This window comes from Ambystoma mexicanum, chromosome 9 (genome assembly GCF_040938575.1).
Source record: "Ambystoma mexicanum isolate Mex_15411 chromosome 9, UKY_AmexF1_1, whole genome shotgun sequence".
In the NCBI taxonomy this organism is placed as follows: Eukaryota; Metazoa; Chordata; class Amphibia; order Caudata; family Ambystomatidae; genus Ambystoma; species Ambystoma mexicanum.
Window position 1 is genome coordinate 498419401 of NC_090931.1, and position 20148 is coordinate 498439548.

Sequence of the window (20148 nt, forward strand, 5' to 3'; positions counted from 1 at the left end):
ATTCCAATCCTGAGACCCTTCCGATAGCAGAGATGTGATATCTCAATGCTTATACCAAACCTGAGACCCTTCCTGTGGCATGAGATGTCATATACAACTCCTTCCCATTCCAATCCTGAGACCCTTCCTATAGCATGAGATGTGATATCTCAATGCTTATACCAAACCTGAGACCCTTCCTATAGCATGAGATGTGATATCCAACTCCTTCCCATTCCAATCCTGAGACCCTTCCTATAACATGAGATGTGATGTCTCAATGCTTCTAATACCAAACCTGAGATCCTTCCTGTGGCATGAGATGTCATATAAAACTCCTTCCCATTCCAATCCTGAGACCCTTCCTATAGCAACGAGATGTGATATCTCAATGCTTCTAATATCAAACTTGAGACCCTCCCTATAGCATGAGATTTGATATCCAACTCCTTCCCATTCCAATCCTGAGACCCTTCCTATAACATGAGATGTGATGTCTCAATGCTTCTAATACCAAACCTGAGATCCTTCCTATGGCATGAGATGTCATATAAAACTCCTTCCCATTCCAATCCTGAAACCCTTCCTATAGCATGAGATGTGATATCCAACTCCTTCCCATTCCAATCCTGAGACCCTTCCTATAGCATGAGATTTGATATCTCAATGCTTCTAATACCAAACCTGAGATCCTTCCGATAGCATGAGATGTGATATCTCAATGCATATACCAAACCTGAGACCCTTCCTGTGGCATGAGATGTCATATACAACTCCTTCCCATTCCAATCCTGAGACCCTTCCTATAGCATGAGATGTGATATCTCAATGCTTATACCAAACCTGAGACCCTTCCTATAGCATGAGATGTGATATCCAAGTCCTTCCCATTCCAATCCTGAGACCCTTCCTATAACATGAGATGTGATGTCTCAATGCTTCTAATACCAAACCTGAGATCCTTCCTATGGCATGAGATGTCATATAAAACTCCTTCCCATTCCTATCCTGAGACCCTTCCTATAGCATGAGATGTGATATCCAACTCCTTCCCATTCCAATCCTGAGACCCTTCCTATAGCATGAGATGTGATATCTCAATGCTTCTAATACCAAACCTGAGACCCTTCCTATAACATAAGATGGGATATCCAACTCCTTCCCATTCCAATCCTGAGACCCTTCCGATAGCAGAGATGTGATATCTCAATGCTTATACCAAACCTGAGACCCTTCCTGTGGCATGAGATGTCATATACAACTCCTTCCCATTCCAATCCTGAGACCCTTCCTATAGCATGAGATGTGATATCTCAATGCTTATACCAAACCTGAGACCCTTCCTATAGCATGAGATGTGATATCCAACTCCTTCCCATTCCAATCCTGAGACCCTTCCTATAACATGAGATGTGATGTCTCAATGCTTCTAATACCAAACCTGAGATCCTTCCTGTGGCATGAGATGTCATATAAAACTCCTTCCCATTCCAATCCTGAGACCCTTCCTATAACATGAGATGTGATATCCAACTCCTTCCCATTCCAATCCCGAGACCCTTCCTATAGCATGAGATATGATGTCTCAATGCTTCTAATACCAAACCTGAGATCCTTCCTATAACATGAGATGTGATATCCAGCTCCTTCCCATTCCAATCCTGAGACACTTCCTATAGCATGAGAAGTGATAGCTCCATGCTTATACCAAACCTGAGACCCTTCCTATAGCATGAGATGTGATATCCAAATCCTTCCCATTCCAATCCTTGGATATTACATCTCTTGCTATAGGAAGGGTCTCGTGTTTTTTATTAGAAACATTGAGATATCACATCTCATGCTATAGGAAGGATTTCAGGATTGGAATGGGAAGGATTTGGACATCACATCTCATGCTAAAGGAAGGGTCTCAGGTTTGGAAGGGGAAGGATTCGAATATCATATCTCATGTTATAGGACGGGTCCCAGGTTTGGTATTAGAAGCATTGAGATATCACATCTCATGGTATAGGAAGGGTCTCAGGATTGGAATGGGAAGGAGTTGGATATCCCTTCTCATGCTATAGGAAGGGTCTCAGGTTGGAATGGGAAGGAGTTGGATATCACATCTCGTTATAGGAAGGGTCTCAGGATTTGAATGGGAAGGATTTGGATATCACATCTCTTGCTATAGGAAGTTCTCAGGTATTTTATTAGAAACATTGAGATATCACATCTCATGCTATAGGAAGGGTTTCAGGATTGGAATGGGAAGGATTTGGATATCACATCTCATGCTAAAGGAAGGGTCTAAGGTTTGGAAGGGGAAGGATTTGGATATCATATCTCATGTTATAGGACTGGTCCCAGGTTTGGTATTAGAAGCATTGAGGTATCACATCTCATGCTATAGGAAGAGTCTCAGGATTGGAATGGGAAGGAGTTGGATATCACGTCTATAGGAAGGGTCTCAGGATTGGAATGGGAAGGAGTTGGATATCACATCTCATGCTAAAGGAGGGGTCTCAGGATTGGAATGGGAGGAGCTGGATATTACATCTCATGCTAAAGGAAGTGTCTCAGGTTTGGAAGGGGAAGGATTTGGATAGCACATCTCATGTTATAGGACGGGTCTCAGGTTTGGTATTAGAAGCATTGAGATATCACATCTCATGCTATAGGAAGTGTCTCAGGATTGGAATGGGAAGGAGTTGGATATCACATCTCATGCTACAGGAAGGGTTTCAGGTTTGGTAGAAGCATTGAGATATCACATCTCATGCTATTGGAAGAGTCTCAGGTTTGGGAAGGGAAGGATTTGGATTTCACATCTCATGTTATAGGATGGTTCTCATGTTTGGTTTTTGAAGCATTGAGATATCACATCTCATGCTATCGGAAGGGTCTCAGGTTTGGAATGGGAAGGAGTTGGATATCACATCTCATGTTATAGGAAGGATCTCAGGTTTGGTATTAGAAGCTTTGAGATATCACATCTCATGCTATAGGAAGGGTCTCAGGATTGGAATGGGAAGGAGTTGGATATCACATCTCATGCTATAGGGGGGGTCTCAGTTTTGATATTAGAAGCATTGAGATATCACATATGCTATTGGAAGGGTCTCAGTATTGGAATTGGAAGGAGTTGGATATCACATCTCATGCTATTGGGAGGTTCTCAGGTTTGATATTAGAAGCATTGAGATATCACATCTCATGCTATCGGAAGGGTCTCAGGATTGGAATGGGAAGGAGTTGGATATCACATCTCATGCTAAAGGAAAGGTCTCAGCTTTGGAAGGGGAAGGATTTGGATCTCACATCTCATGTTTTAGGACGGGTCTCAGGTTTGGTATTAGAAGCATTGAGATATCACATCTCATGGTATAATAAGGGTCTCAGGATTGGAATGGGAAGGAGTTTGATATCACATCTCAAGCTATAGGAAGGGTCTCAGGTTTGGAAAGGGAAGGATTTGGATTTCACATCTCATGTTATAGGATGGTTCTCATGTTTGGTTTTAGAAGCATTGAGATATCACATCTCATGCTATCGGAAGGGTCTCAGGTTTGGAATGGGAAGGAGTTGGATATCACATCTCATGTTATAGGAAGGATCTCAGGTTTGGTATTAGAAGCATTGATATATCACATCTCATGCTATAGGAAGGGTCTCAGGATTGGAATGTGAAGGATTTGGATATGACATCTCATGCTAAAGGAAGGGTCTCAGGTTCTGTAGAAGCATTGAGATATCACATCTCATGCTATAGGAAGGGTCTCAGGATTGGAATGGGAAGGAGTTGGATATCACATCTCATGCCATAGGAAGGGTCTCAGGTTTGGTATAAGCATTGAGATATCACATCTCTGCTATCGGAACGGTCTCAGGATTGGATTGGGAAGGAGTTGGATACCCTTCTCATGCTATAGGAAGCGTCTTAGGTTGGAATGGGAAGGAGTTGGATATCACATCTCATGTTATAGGAAGGGTCTCAAGATTGGAATGGGAAGGATTTGGATATTACATCTCTTGCTATAGGAAGGGTCTCAGGTTTTTATTTAGAAACATTGAGATATCACATCTCATGCTATAGGAAGGGTTTCAGGATTGGAATGGGAAGGATTTGGATATCACATCTCATGCTAAAGGAAGGGTCTCAGGTTTGGAAGGGGAAGGATTTGGATATCATATCTCATGTTATAGGACGGGTCCCAGGTTTGGAATTAGAAGCATTGAGATATCACATCTCATGGTATAGGAAGGGTCTCAGGATTGGAAGAGGAAGAGTTGGATATCACATCTCATCCAATAGGAAGGGTCTCAGGTTTGGGATGGGAAGGAATTGGATATCACATCTCATGTTATAGGAAGGATCTCAGGATTGGAATGGGAAGGATTTGGATATCACATCTCTTGCTATAGGAAGGGTCTCAGGTTTTTTATTAGAAGCATTGAGATATTATATCTCATGGTATAGGAAGGGTCTCAGGATTGGAATGGGAAGGAGTTGGATATCCCTTCTCATGCTATAGGAAGGGTCTCAGGTTGGAAGGGGAAGGAGTTGGATATCACATCTCGTTATAGGAAGGGTCTCAGGATTGGAATGGGAAGGATTTGGATATCACATCTCTTGCTATAGGAAGGGTCTCTTGTTTTTTATTAGAAGCATTGAGATATTACATCTCATGGTATAGGAAGGGTCTCAGGATTGGAATGGGAAGGAGTTGGATATCACTTCTCATGCTATAGGAAGGGTCTCAGGTTGGAATGGGAAGGAGTTGGATATCACATCTCGTTATAGGAAGGGTCTCAGGATTGGAATGGGAAGGATTTGGATATCACATCTCTTGCTATAGGAAGGGTCTCAGGTTTTTTATTAGAAACATTGAGATATCACATCTCATGCTATAGGAAGGGTTTCAGGATTGGAATGGGAAGGATTGGGATATCACATCTCATGCTAAAGGAAGGGTCTCAGGTTTGGAAGGGGAAGGATTTGGATATCATATCTCATATTATAGGACTGGTCCCAGGTTTGGTATTAGAAGCATTGAGATATCACATCTCATGCTTTAGGAAGAGTCTCAGGATTGGAATGGGAAGGAGTTGGATATCACATTTCATGTTATAGGAAGGGTCTCAGGATTGGAATGGGAAGGAGTTGGATATCACATCTCATGCTAAAGGAAGGGTCTCAGGTTTGATAGAAGCATTGAGATATCACATCTCATGCTATAGGAAGGAACTCAGGATTGGAATGGGAAGGAGTTGGATATCACATCTCATGCCATAGGAAGGGTATCAGGTTTGGTATAAGCATTGAGATATCACATCTCTGCTATCGGAAGGGTCTCAGGATAGGAATGGGAAGGACTTAGATATCACATCTCATACTATAGGGAGGGTCTCAGTTTTGATATTAGAAGCATTGAGATATCACATCTCATGCTATCGGAAGGGTCTCAGGATTGGAATGGGATGGAGTTTGATATCACATCTCATGCCATGGTATGGGTCTCAGGTTTTGTAGAAGCATTGGGATATCACATCTCATGCTATCGGAAGGGTATCAGGATTGGATTTGGAAGGAGTTGGATATCCCATCTCATGCTATAGGAAGGGTCTCAGGTTGGAATGGGAAGGAGTTGGATATCATATCTCATGCTGTAGGAAGGCTCTCACGTTTGGAAAGGGAAGGAGTTGGATATCACATTTCATGTTAGAGGTAGGATCTCAGGTTTGGTATTAGAGGCATTGAGGTATCACATCTCATGCTATCAGAAGGGTATCAGGATTGGAATGGGAAGGAGTTGGATATCACATCTCATGCTAAAGGGAGGGACTCAGGTTTGGAAGGGGAAGGATTTGAATATCACATCTCATGTTATATGAAGGATCTCAGGTTTGGTATTAGAAGCATTGAGATATCACATCTCATGCTATCGGAAGGATCTCAGGTTTGGTATTAGAAGCATTTAGATATCACATCTCATGCTATAGGAAGGGTCTCAGGATTGGAATGGGAAGGAGTTGGATATCGCATCTCATGTTATAGGAAGGATCTCAGGTTTGGTATTAGAAGCATTGAGATATCACATCTCATGCTATAGGAAGGGTCTCAGGATTGGAATGGGAAGGAGTTGGATATCACATCTGATGCTAAAGGAAGGGTCTCAGTTTTGGTAGAAGCATTGAGATATCACATCTCATGCTATAGGAAGGGTCTCAGGATTGGAATGGGAAGGAGTTGGATATCACATCTCATGCTATAGGAAGGGTCTCAGGTTTGGTATAAGCACTGAGATATCACATCTCTGCTATCGGAAGTGTCTCAGGTTTGGAAGGGGAAGGATTTGGATATCATATCTCATGTTATAGGACTGGTCCCAGGTTTGGTATTAGAAGCATTGAGATATCACATCTCATGCTATAGGAAGAGTCTCAGGATTGGAATGGGAAGGAGTTGGATATCACGTCTCATGTTATAGGAAGGATCTCAGGATTGGAATGGGAAGGAGTTGGATATCACATCTCATGCTAAAGGAAGGGTCTCAGGTTTGATAGAAGCATTGAGATATCACATCTCATTCTATAGGAAGGAACTCGGGATTGGAATGGGAAGGAGTTGGATATCACATCTCATGCCATAGGAAGGGTCATCAGGTTTGGTATAAGCATTGAGATATCACATCTCTGCTATCGGAAGGGTCTCAGGATAGGAATGGGAAGGACTTAGATATCACATCTCATACTATAGGGAGGGTCTCAGTTTTGATATTAGAAGCATTGAGATATCACATCTCATGCTATCGGAAGGGTCTCAGGATTGGAATGGGATGGAGTTGGATATCACATCTCAAGCTATCTCAGGATTGGAATGGGAAGGAGTTTGATATCACATCTCAAGCTATAGGAAGGGTCTCAGGTTTGGAAGGGGAAGGATTTGGATCTCACATCTCATGTTTTAGGACGGGTCTCAGGTTTGGTATTAGAAGCATTGAGATATCACATCTCATGGCATAGGAAGGGTCTCAGGATTGGAATGGGAAGAAGTTGGATATCACATATCAAGCTATCTCAGGATTGGAATGGGAAGGAGTTTGATATCACATCTCAAGCTATAGGAAGGGTCTCAGGTTTGGAAAGGGAAGGATTTGGATTTCACATCTCATGTTATAGGATGGTTCTCATGGTTTTAGAAGCATTGAGATATCACATCTCATGCTATCGGAAGAGTCTCAGGATTGGAATGGGAAGGAGTTGGATATCACATTTCATGTTATAGGAAGGGTCTCAGGATTGGAATGGGAAGGAGTTGGATATCACATCTCATGCTAAAGGAAGGGTCTCAGGTTTGATAGAAGCATTGAGATATCACATCTCATGCTATAGGAAGGAACTCAGGATTGGAATGGGAAGGAGTTGGATATCACATCTCATGCCATAGGAAGGGTCATCAGGTTTGGTATAAGCATTGAGATATCACATCTCTGCTATCGGAAGGGTCTCAGGATAGGAATGGGAAGGACTTAGATATCACATCTCATACTATAGGGAGGGTCTCAGTTTTGATATTAGAAGCATTGAGATATCACATCTCATGCTATCGGAAGGGTCTCAGGATTGGAATGGGATGGAGTTTGATATCACATCTCATGCCATGGTATGGGTCTCAGGTTTTGTAGAAGCATTGGGATATCACATCTCATGCTATCGGAAGGGTATCAGGATTGGATTTGGAAGGAGTTGGATATCCCATCTCATGCTATAGGAAGGGTCTCAGGTTGGAATGGGAAGGAGTTGGATATCATATCTCATGCTGTAGGAAGGCTCTCAGGTTTGGAAAGGGAAGGAGTTGGATATCACATTTCATGTTAGAGGTAGGATCTCAGGTTTGGTATTAGAGGCATTGAGGTATCACATCTCATGCTATCAGAAGGGTATCAGGATTGGAATGGGAAGGAGTTGGATATCACATCTCATGCTAAAGGGAGGGACTCAGGTTTGGAAGGGGAAGGATTTGAATATCACATCTCATGTTATATGAAGGATCTCAGGTTTGGTATTAGAAGCATTGAGATATCACATCTCATGCTATCGGAAGGATCTCAGGTTTGGTATTAGAAGCATTTAGATATCACATCTCATGCTATAGGAAGGGTCTCAGGATTGGAATGGGAAGGAGTTGGATATCGCATCTCATGTTATAGGAAGGATCTCAGGTTTGGTATTAGAAGCATTGAGATATCACATCTCATGCTATAGGAAGGGTCTCAGGATTGGAATGGGAAGGAGTTGGATATCACATCTGATGCTAAAGGAAGGGTCTCAGTTTTGGTAGAAGCATTGAGATATCACATCTCATGCTATAGGAAGGGTCTCAGGATTGGAATGGGAAGGAGTTGGATATCACATCTCATGCTATAGGAAGGGTCTCAGGTTTGGTATAAGCACTGAGATATCACATCTCTGCTATCGGAAGTGTCTCAGGTTTGGAAGGGGAAGGATTTGGATATCATATCTCATGTTACAGGACTGGTCCCAGGTTTGGTATTAGAAGCATTGAGATATCACATCTCATGCTATAGGAAGAGTCTCAGGATTGGAATGGGAAGGAGTTGGATATCACGTCTCATGTTATAGGAAGGATCTCAGGATTGGAATGGGAAGGAGTTGGATATCACATCTCATGCTAAAGGAAGGGTCTCAGGTTTGATAGAAGCATTGAGATATCACATCTCATTCTATAGGAAGGAACTCGGGATTGGAATTGGAAGGAGATGGATATCACATCTCATGCCATAGGAAGGGTCATCAGGTTTGGTATAAGCATTGAGATATCACATCTCTGCTATCGGAAGGGTCTCAGGATAGGAATGGGAAGGACTTAGATATCACATCTCATACTATAGGGAGGGTCTCAGTTTTGATATTAGAAGCATTGAGATATCACATCTCATGCTATCGGAAGGGTCTCAGGATTGGAATGGGATGGAGTTGGATATCACATCTCAAGCTATCTCAGGATTGGAATGGGAAGGAGTTTGATATCACATCTCAAGCTATAGGAAGGGTCTCAGGTTTGGAAGGGGAAGGATTTGGATCTTACATCTCATGTTTTAGGACGGGTCTCAGGTTTGGTATTAGAAGCATTGAGATATCACATCTCATGGCATAGGAAGGGTCTCAGGATTGGAATGGGAAGAAGTTGGATATCACATCTCAAGCTATCTCAGGATTGGAATGGGAAGGAGTTTGATATCACATCTCAAGCTATAGGAAGGGTCTCAGGTTTGGAAAGGGAAGGATTTGGATTTCACATCTCATGTTATAGGATGGTTCTCATGGTTTTAGAAGCATTGAGATATCGCATCTCATGCTATCGGAAGGGTCTCAGGTTTGGAAAGGGAAGGATTTGGATTTCACATGTTATAGGATGGTTCTCAGGTTTGGTTTTAGAAGCATTAAGATACAACATCTCATGCTATAGGAAGGGTCTCAGGTTTTGAATGGGAAGGAGTTGAATATCACATCTCAAGCTAAAGGAAAGGTCTCAGGTTTGGAAGGGGAAGGATTTGGATCTCACATCTCATGTTTTAGGACGGGTCTCAGGTTTGGTATTAGAAGCTTTGAGATATCACATCTCATGGTATAGGAAGGGTCTCAGGATTGGAATGGGAAGGAGTTGGATATCACATTGAATGGGAAGGAGTTTGATATCACATCTCAAGCTATAGGAAGGGTCTCAGGTTTGGAAAGGGAATGATTTGGATTTCACATCTCATGTTATAGGATGGTTCTCATGTTTGGTTTTAGAAGCATTGAGATATCACATCTCATGCTATAGGAAGAGTCTCAGGATTGGAATGGGAAGGAGTTGGATATCATGTCTCATGTTATAGGAAGGGTCTCAGGATTGGAATGGGAAGGAGTTGGATATCACATCACATGCTAAAGGAAGGGTCTCAGGTTTGATAGAAGCAAAGGTTTGGAATGGGAAGGAGTTTGATATCACATTTCATGTTTTAGGAAGGATCTCAGGTTTGGTATTAGAAGCATTGAGATATCACATCTCATGCTATAGGAAGGGTCTCAGGATTGGAATGGGAAGGAGTTGGATATCACATCTCATGCTATAGGGAGGATCTCTGGATTGGAATGGGAAGCAGTTGGATATCACATCTCATGCTAAAGGAAGGGTATCAGGTTTGATAGAAGCATTGAGATATCACATCTCATGCTATAGGAAGGAACTCAGGATTGGAATGGGAAGGAGTTGGATATCACATCTCATGCCATAGGAAGGGTCATCAGGTTTGGTATAAGCATTGAGATATCACATCTCTGCTCTCGGAAGGGTCTCAGGATAGGAATGGGAAGGACTTAGATATCACATCTCATACTATAGGGAGGGTCTCAGTTTTGATATTAGAAGCATTGAGATATCACATCTCATGCTATCAGAAGGGTCTCAGGATTGGAATGGGATGGAGTTGGATATCACATCTCAAGCTATCTCAGGATTGGAATGGGAAGGAGTTTGATATCACATCTCAAGCTATAGGAAGGGTCTCAGGTTTGGAAGGGGAAGGATTAGGATCTCACATCTCATGTTTTAGGACGGGTCTCAGGTTTGGTATTAGAAGCATTGAGATATCACATCTCATGGTATAGGAAGGGTCTCAGGATTGGAATGGGAAGGAGTTGGATATCACATCTCAAGCTATCTCAGGATTGGAATGGGAAGGAGTTTGATATCACATCTCAAGCTATAGGAAGGGTCTCAGGTTTGGAAAGGGAAGGATCTGGATTTCACATCTCATGTTATAGGATGGTTCTCATGTTTGGTTTTAGAAGCATTGAGATATCACATCTCATGCTATCGGAAGGGTCTCAGGTTTGGAAAGAGAAGGATTTGGATTTCACATCTCATGTTATAGGATGGTTCTCATGTTTGGTTTTTGAAGCATTGAGATATCACATCTCATGCTATCGGAAGGGTCTCAGGTTTGGAATGGGAAGGAGTTGGATATCACATCTCATGTTATAGGAAGGATCTCAGGTTTGGTATTAGAAGCTTTCAGATATCACATCTCATGCTATAGGAAGGGTCTCAGGATTGGAATGGGAAGGAGTTGGATATCACATCTCATGCTATGGGGGGTCCCGGTTTTGATATTAGAAGCATTGAGATATCACATATGCTATTGGAAGGGTCTCAGTATTGGAATTGGGAGGAGTTGGATATCACATCTCATGCTATTGGGAGGTTCTCAGGTTTGATATTAGAAGCATTGAGATATCACATCTCATGCTATCGGAAGGGTCTCAGGATTGGAATGGGAAGGAGTTGGATATCACATCTCATGCTAAAGGAAAGGTCTCAGCTTTGGAAGGGGAAGGATTTGGATCTCACATCTCATGTTTTAGGACGGGTCTCAGGTTTGGTATTAGAAGCATTGAGATATCACATCTCATGCTATAGGAAGGGTCTCAGGATTGGAATGGGAAGGAGTTGGATATCACATCTCATGCTATAGGAAGGGTCTCTGGATTGGAATGGGAAGCAGTTGGATATCACATCTCATGCTAAAGGAAGGGTATCAGGTTTGATAGAAGCATTGAGATATCACATCTCATGCTATAGGAAGGAACTCAGGATTGGAATGGGAAGGAGTTGGATATCACATCTCATGCCATAGGAAGGGTCATCAGGTTTGGTATAAGCATTGAGATATCACATCTCTGCTCTCGGAAGGGTCTCAGGATTGGAATGGGAAGGAGTTTGATATCACATCTCAAGCTATAGGAAGGGTCTCAGGTTTGGGAAGGGAAGGATTTGGATTTCACATCTCATGTTATAGGATGGTTCTCATGTTTGGTTTTAGAAGCATTGAGATATCACATCTCATGCTATCGGAAGGGTCTCAGGTTTGGAATGGGAAGGAGTTGGATATCACATCTCATGTTATAGGAAGGATCTCAAGTTTGGTATTAGAAGCATTGATATATCACATCTCATGCTATAGGAAGGGTCTCAGGATTGGAATGTGAAGGATTTGGATATGACATCTCATGCTAAAGGAAGGGTCTCAGGTTTTGTAGAAGCATTGAGATATCACATCTCATGCTATAGGAAGGGTCTCAGGATTGGAATGGGAAGGAGTTGGATATCACATCTCATGCCATAGGAAGGGTCTCAGGTTTGGTATAAGCATTGAGATATCACATCTCTGCTATCGGAACGGTCTCAGGATTGGATTGGGAAGGAGTTGGATACCCTTCTCATGCTATAGGAAGGGTCTCAGGTTGGAATGGGAAGGAGTTGGATATCACATCTCATGTTATAGGAAGGGTCTCAAGATTGGAATGGGAAGGATTTGGATATTACATCTCTTGCTATAGGAAGGGTCTCAGGTTTTTTATTAGAAACATTGAAATATCACATCTCATGCTATAGGAAGGGTTTCAGGATTGGAATGGGAAGGATTTGGATATCACATCTCATGTTAAAGGAAGGGTCTCAGGTTTGGAAGGGGAAGGATTTGGATATCATATCTCATGTTATAGGACGGGTCCCAGGTTTGGTATTAGAAGCATTGAGATATCACATCTCATGGTATAGGAAGGGTCTCAGGTTTGGAATGGGAAGGAATTGGATATCACATCTCATGTTATAGGAAGGATCTCAGGATTGGAATGGGAAGGATTTGGATATCACATCTCTTGCTATAGGAAGGGTCTCAGGTTTTTTATTAGAAGCATTGAGATATTACATCTCATGGTATAGGAAGGGTCTCAGGATTGGAATGGGAAGGAGTTGGATATCCCTTCTCATGCTATAGGAAGGGTCTCAGGTTGGAATGGGAAGGAGTTGGATATCACATCTCGTTATAGGAAGGGTCTCAGGATTGGAATGGGAAGGATTTGGATATCACATCTCTTGCTATAGGAAGGGTCTCAGGTTTTTTATTAGAAGCATTGAGATATTACATCTCATGGTATAGGAAGGGTCTCAGGATTGGAATGGGAAGGAGTTGGATATCCCTTCTCATGCTATAGGAAGGGTCTCAGGTTGGAATGGGAAGGAGTTGGATATCACATCTCGTTATAGGAAGGGTCTCAGGATTGGAATGGGAAGGATTTGGATATCACATCTCTTGCTATAGGAAGGGTCTCAGGTTTTTTATTAGAAACATTGAGATATCACATCTCATGCTATAGGAAGGGTTTCAGGATTGGAATGGGATGGATTTGGATATCACATCTCATGCTATCGGAAGGGTCTCAGGTTTGGAATGGGAAGGAGTTGGATATCACATCTCATGTTATAGGAAGGATCTCAAGTTTGGTATTAGAAGCATTGATATATCACATCTCATGCTATAGGAAGGGTCTCAGGATTGGAATGTGAAGGATTTGGATATGACATCTCATGCTAAAGGAAGGGTCTCAGGTTTTGTAGAAGCATTGAGATATCACATCTCATGCTATAGGAAGGGTCTCAGGATTGGAATGGGAAGGAGTTGGATATCACATCTCATGCCATAGGAAGGGTCTCAGGTTTGGTATAAGCATTGAGATATCACATCTCTGCTATCGGAACGGTCTCAGGATTGGATTGGGAAGGAGTTGGATACCCTTCTCATGCTATAGGAAGGGTCTCAGGTTGGAATGGGAAGGAGTTGGATATCACATCTCATGTTATAGGAAGGGTCTCAAGATTGGAATGGGAAGGATTTGGATATTACATCTCTTGCTATAGGAAGGGTCTCAGGTTTTTTATTAGAAACATTGAAATATCACATCTCATGCTATAGGAAGGGTTTCAGGATTGGAATGGGAAGGATTTGGATATCACATCTCATGTTAAAGGAAGGGTCTCAGGTTTGGAAGGGGAAGGATTTGGATATCATATCTCATGTTATAGGACGGGTCCCAGGTTTGGTATTAGAAGCATTGAGATATCACATCTCATGGTATAGGAAGGGTCTCAGGTTTGGAATGGGAAGGAATTGGATATCACATCTCATGTTATAGGAAGGATCTCAGGATTGGAATGGGAAGGATTTGGATATCACATCTCTTGCTATAGGAAGGGTCTCAGGTTTTTTATTAGAAGCATTGAGATATTACATCTCATGGTATAGGAAGGGTCTCAGGATTGGAATGGGAAGGAGTTGGATATCCCTTCTCATGCTATAGGAAGGGTCTCAGGTTGGAATGGGAAGGAGTTGGATATCACATCTCGTTATAGGAAGGGTCTCAGGATTGGAATGGGAAGGATTTGGATATCACATCTCTTGCTATAGGAAGGGTCTCAGGTTTTTTATTAGAAGCATTGAGATATTACATCTCATGGTATAGGAAGGGTCTCAGGATTGGAATGGGAAGGAGTTGGATATCCCTTCTCATGCTATAGGAAGGGTCTCAGGTTGGAATGGGAAGGAGTTGGATATCACATCTCGTTATAGGAAGGGTCTCAGGATTGGAATGGGAAGGATTTGGATATCACATCTCTTGCTATAGGAAGGGTCTCAGGTTTTTTATTAGAAACATTGAGATATCACATCTCATGCTATAGGAAGGGTTTCAGGATTGGAATGGGATGGATTTGGATATCACATCTCATGCTAAAGGAAGGGTCTCAGGTTTGGAAGGGGAAGGATTTGGATATCATATCTCATATTATAGGACTGGTCCCAGGTTTGGTATTAGAAGCATTGAGATATCACATCTCATGCTTTAGGAAGAGTCTCAGGATTGGAATGGGAAGGAGTTGGATATCACATTTCATGTTATAGGAAGGGTCTCAGGATTGGAATGGGAAGGAGTTGGATATCACATCTCATGCTAAAGGAAGGGTCTCAGGTTTGATAGAAGCATTGATATATCACATCTCATGCTATAGGAAGGAACTCAGGATTGGAATGGGAAGGAGTTGGATATCACATCTCATGCCATAGGAAGGGTCATCAGGTTTGGTATAAGCATTGAGATATCACATCTCTGCTATCGGAAGGGTCTGAGGATAGGAATGGGAAGGACTTAGATATCACATCTCATACTATAGGGAGGGTCTCAGTTTTGATATTAGAAGCATTGAGATATCACATCTCATGCTATCGGAAGGGTCTCAGGATTGGAATGGGATGGAGTTTGATATCACATCTCATGCCATGGTATGGGTCTCAGGTTTTGTAGAAGCATTGGGATATCACATCTCATGCTATCGGAAGGGTATCAGGATTGGATTTGGAAGGAGTTGGATATCCCATCTCATGCTATAGGAAGGGTCTCAGGTTGGAATGGGAAGGAGTTGGATATCACATCTCATGTTATAGGAAGGAACTCAGGATTGGAATGGGAAGGACTTGGATATCATATCTCATGCTGTAGGAAGGCTCTCAGGTTTGGAAAGGGAAGGAGTTGGATATCACATTTCATGTTAGAGGTAGGTTCTCAGGTTTGGAATTAGAGGCATTGAGGTATCACATCTCATGCTATCAGAAGGGTATCAGGATTGGAATGGGAAGGAGTTGGATATCACATCTCATGCTAAAGGGAGGGTCTCAGGTTTGGAAGGGGAAGGATTTGAATATCACATCTCATGTTATAGGAAGGATCTCAGGTTTGGTATTAGAAGCATTGAGATATCACATCTCATGCTATCGGAAGGATCTCAGGTTTGGTATTAGAAGCATTTAGATATCACATCTCATGCTATAGGAAGGGTCTCAGGATTGGAATGGGAAGGAGTTGGATATCGCATCTCATGTTATAGGAAGGATCTCAGGTTTGGTATTAGAAGCATTGAGATATCACATCTCATGCTATAGGAAGGGTCTCAGTTTTGGTAGAAGCATTGAGATATCACATCTCATGCTATAGGAAGGGTCTCAGGATTGGAATGCGAAGGAGTTGGATATCACATCTCATGCTATAGGAAGGGTCTCAGGTTTGGTATAAGCACTGAGATATCACATCTCTGCTATCGGAAGTGTCTCAGGTTTGGAAGGGGAAGGATTTGGATATCATATCTCATGTTATAGGACTGGTCCCAGGTTTGGTATTAGAAGCATTGAGATATCACATCTCATGCTATAGGAAGAGTCTCAGGATTGGAATGGGAAGGAGTTGGATATCACGTCTCATGTTATAGGAAGGATCTCAGGATTGGAATGGGAAGGAGTTGGATATCACATCTGATGCTAAAGGAAGGGTCTCAGTTTTGGTAGAAGCATTGAGATATCACATCTCATGCTATAGGAAGGGTCTCAGGATTGGAACGGGAAGGAGTTGGATATCACATCTCATGCTATAGGAAGGGTCTCAGGTTTGGTATAAGCACTGAGATATCACATCTCTGCTATCGGAAGTGTCTCAGGTTTGGAAGGGGAAGGATTTGGATATCATATCTCATGTTATAGGACTGGTCCCAGGTTTGGTATTAGAAGCATTGAGATATCACATCTCATGCTATAGGAAGAGTCTCAGGATTGGAATGGGAAGGAGTTGGATATCACGTCTCATGTTATAGGAAGGATCTCAGGATTGGAATGGGAAGGAGTTGGATATCACATCTCATGCTAAAGGAAGGGTCTCAGGTTTGATAGAAGCATTGAGATATCACATCTCATTCTATAGGAAGGAACTCGGGATTGGAATGGGAAGGAGTTGGATATCACATTGCATGCCATAGGAAGGGTCATCAGGTTTGGTATAAGCATTGAGATATCACATCTCTGCTATCGGAAGGGTCTCAGGATAGGAATGGGAAGGACTTAGATATCACATCTCATACTATAGGGAGGGTCTCAGTTTTGATATTAGAAGCATTGAGATATCACATCTCATGCTATCGGAAGGGTCTCAGGATTGGAATGGGATGGAGTTGGATATCACATCTCAAGCTATCTCAGGATTGGAATGGGAAGGAGTTTGATATCACATCTCAAGCTATAGGAAGGGTCTCAGGTTTGGAAGAGGAAGGATTTGGATCTCACATCTCATGTTTTAGGACGGGTATCAGGTTTGGTATTAGAAGCATTGAGATATCACATCTCATGGCATAGGAAGGGTCTCAGGATTGGAATGGGAAGAAGTTGGATATCACATCTCAAGCTATCTCAGGATTGGAATGGGAAGGAGTTTGATATCACATCTCAAGCTATAGGAAGGGTCTCAGGTTTGGAAAGGGAAGGATTTGGATTTCACATCTCATGTTATAGGATGGTTCTCATGGTTTTAGAAGCATTGAGATATCACATCTCATGCTATCGGAAGGGTCTCAGGTTTGGAAAGGGAAGGATTTGGATTTCACATGTTATAGGATGGTTCTCAGGTTTGGTTTTAGAAGCATTAAGATATGACATCTCATGCTATAGGAAGGGTCTCAGGTTTGGAATGGGAAGGAGTTGAATATCACATCTCAAGCTAAAGGAAAGGTCTCAGGTTTGGAAGGGGAAGGATTTGGATCTCACATCTCATGTTTTAGGACGGGTCTCAGGTTTGGTATTAGAAGCTTTGAGATATCACATCTCATGGTATAGGAAGGGTCTGGATTGGAATGGGAAGGAGTTGGATATCACATTGAATGGGAAGGAGTTTGATATCATATCTCATGCTATAGGAAGGGTCTCATGTTTGGTATAAGCATTGAGATATCCCATCTCATGCTATAGGAAGGGTCTCAGGATTGGAATCGGAAGGAGTTGTATATGACATCTCATGCCATAGGAAGGGTCACAGGTTTGGTATAAGCATTGAGATATCACATCTCTGCTATAGGAAGGGTCTCAGGATTGGAATGGGAAGGAGTTGGATATCCCATCTCGTTATAGGAAGGGTCTCAGGTTTGGTATTAGAAGCATTGAGATATCACATCTCATGCTATAGGAAGGGTCTAAGGTTTGGAAGGGGAAGGAATTGGATATCACATCTCATGCTATCGGAAGGGTATCAGGATTGGATTTGGAAGGAGTTGGATATTCCATCTCATGCTATAGGAAGGGTCTAAGGTTGGAATGGGAAGGAGTTGGATATCACATCTCATTCTATAGGAAGGCTCTCAGGGTTCGAAGGGGAAGGAGTTGGATATCACATTTCATGTTAGAGGTAGGATCTCAGGTTTTGTATTAGAGGCATTGAGATATCACATCTCATGCTATCAGAAGGGTCTCAGGATTGGAATGGGAAGGAGTTGGATATCACATCTCATGCTAAAGGGAGGGTCTAAGGTTTGGAAGGGGAAGGATTTGGATATCACATCCTACCTCTAACATGAAATGTGATATCCAACTCCTTCCCTTTCCAAACCTGAGAGCCTTCCTACAGCATGAGATGTGATATCCAAGTCCTTCCCATTCCAATCCTGAGATCCTTCCTATAACATGAGATGTGATATCCAACTCCTTCAGTCACCCTCACCCCTCTTGAGACCTAGTCTTGACCGCCGCGATCGCTACCTTGATTGGTCTGGCTCATCCAGAGGTTACCCTGTTCCAAGATGTGATATCAAACTCCTTCCCATTCCAATCCTGAGACCCTTCCTACAGCTTGAGATGTGATATCCAACTCCTTCCCATTCCAATTCTGAGACCCTTCCTATACCATGAGATGTGATATCCAAATCCTTCCCCTTCCAAACCTTAGACCCTTCCTTTACCATGAGATGTGATATCCAACTCCTTCCCATTCCAATCCTGAGAACCTTCCGATATCATGAGATGTGATATCTCAATGCTTCTAATATCAAACTTGAGACCCTCCCTATAGCATGAGATGTGATATCCAAGTCCTTCCCATTCCAATCGTGAGACACTTCCTATAGCATGAGATGTGATATCTCAATGCTTCTAATATCAAACTTGAGTCCCTTCCTATAGCATAAGATGTGATATCTCAATGCTTCTAATACCAAACCTGAGACCCTTCCTATAACATGAGATGGGAATATCCAACTCGTTCCCATTCCAATCCTGACACCCTTCCGATAGTGGAGATGTGATATCTCAATGCTTATACCAAACCTGAAATCCTTCCTATAACATGAGATGTGATATCCAACTCCTTCCCATTCCAATCCTGAGACACTTCCTATAGCATGAGATGTGATATCTCACTGCTTATACCAAACCTGAGACCCTTCCTATAGCATGAGATGTGATATCCAACTCCTTCCCATTCCAATCCTGAGACCCTTCCGATAGCATGAGATGTGATATCTCAATGCTTCTAATATCAAACTTGAGACCCTCCCTATAGCATGAGATGTGATATCCAAATCCTTCCCATTCCAATCCTGAGACACTTCCTATAGCATGAGATGTGATATCTCAATGCTTCTAATACCAAACATGAGACTCTTCCTATAACATGAGATGGGATATCCAACTCCTTCCCATTCCAATCCTGAGACCCTTCCGATAGCAGAGGTGTGATATCTCAATGCTTATACCAAACCTGAGACCCTTCCTATGGCATGAGATGTGATATCTCAATGTTTATACCAAACCTGAGACCCTTCCTATAGCATGAGATGTGATATCCAACTCCTTCCCATTCCAATCCCGAGACCCTTCCTATAGCATGAGATGTGATATCTCAATGTTTATACCAAACCTGAGACCCTTCCTATAGCATGAGATGTGATATCCAACTCCTTCCCATTCCAATCCTGAGACCCTTCCTATAGCATGAGATGTGATGTCTCAATGCTTCTAATACCAAACCTGAGATCCTTCCTATAACATGAGATGTGATATCCAACTCCTTCCCATTCCAGTCCTGAGACCCTTCCTATAGCATGAGATGTGATATCTCAATGCTTATACCAAACCTGAGACCCTTCCTATAGCATGAGATGTGATATCCAACTCCTTCCCATTCCAATCCTGAGACCCTTCCTATAGCAGGAGATGTGATATTTCAATGCCTCTAATACCAAACCTGAGATCCTTCCTCTAACATGAAATGTGATATCCAACTACTTCCCTTTCCAAACCTGAGAGCCTACCTATAGCATGAGATGTGATATCCAAGTGCTTCCCATTCCAATCCTTATACCCTTCTACAGCATGCAATATGATATCTCAATGATTCTAATAACAAACCTGAGACCCGTCCTATAACATGAGATGGGATATCCAACTCTTCCCATTCCAATCCTGAGACACTTCCGAT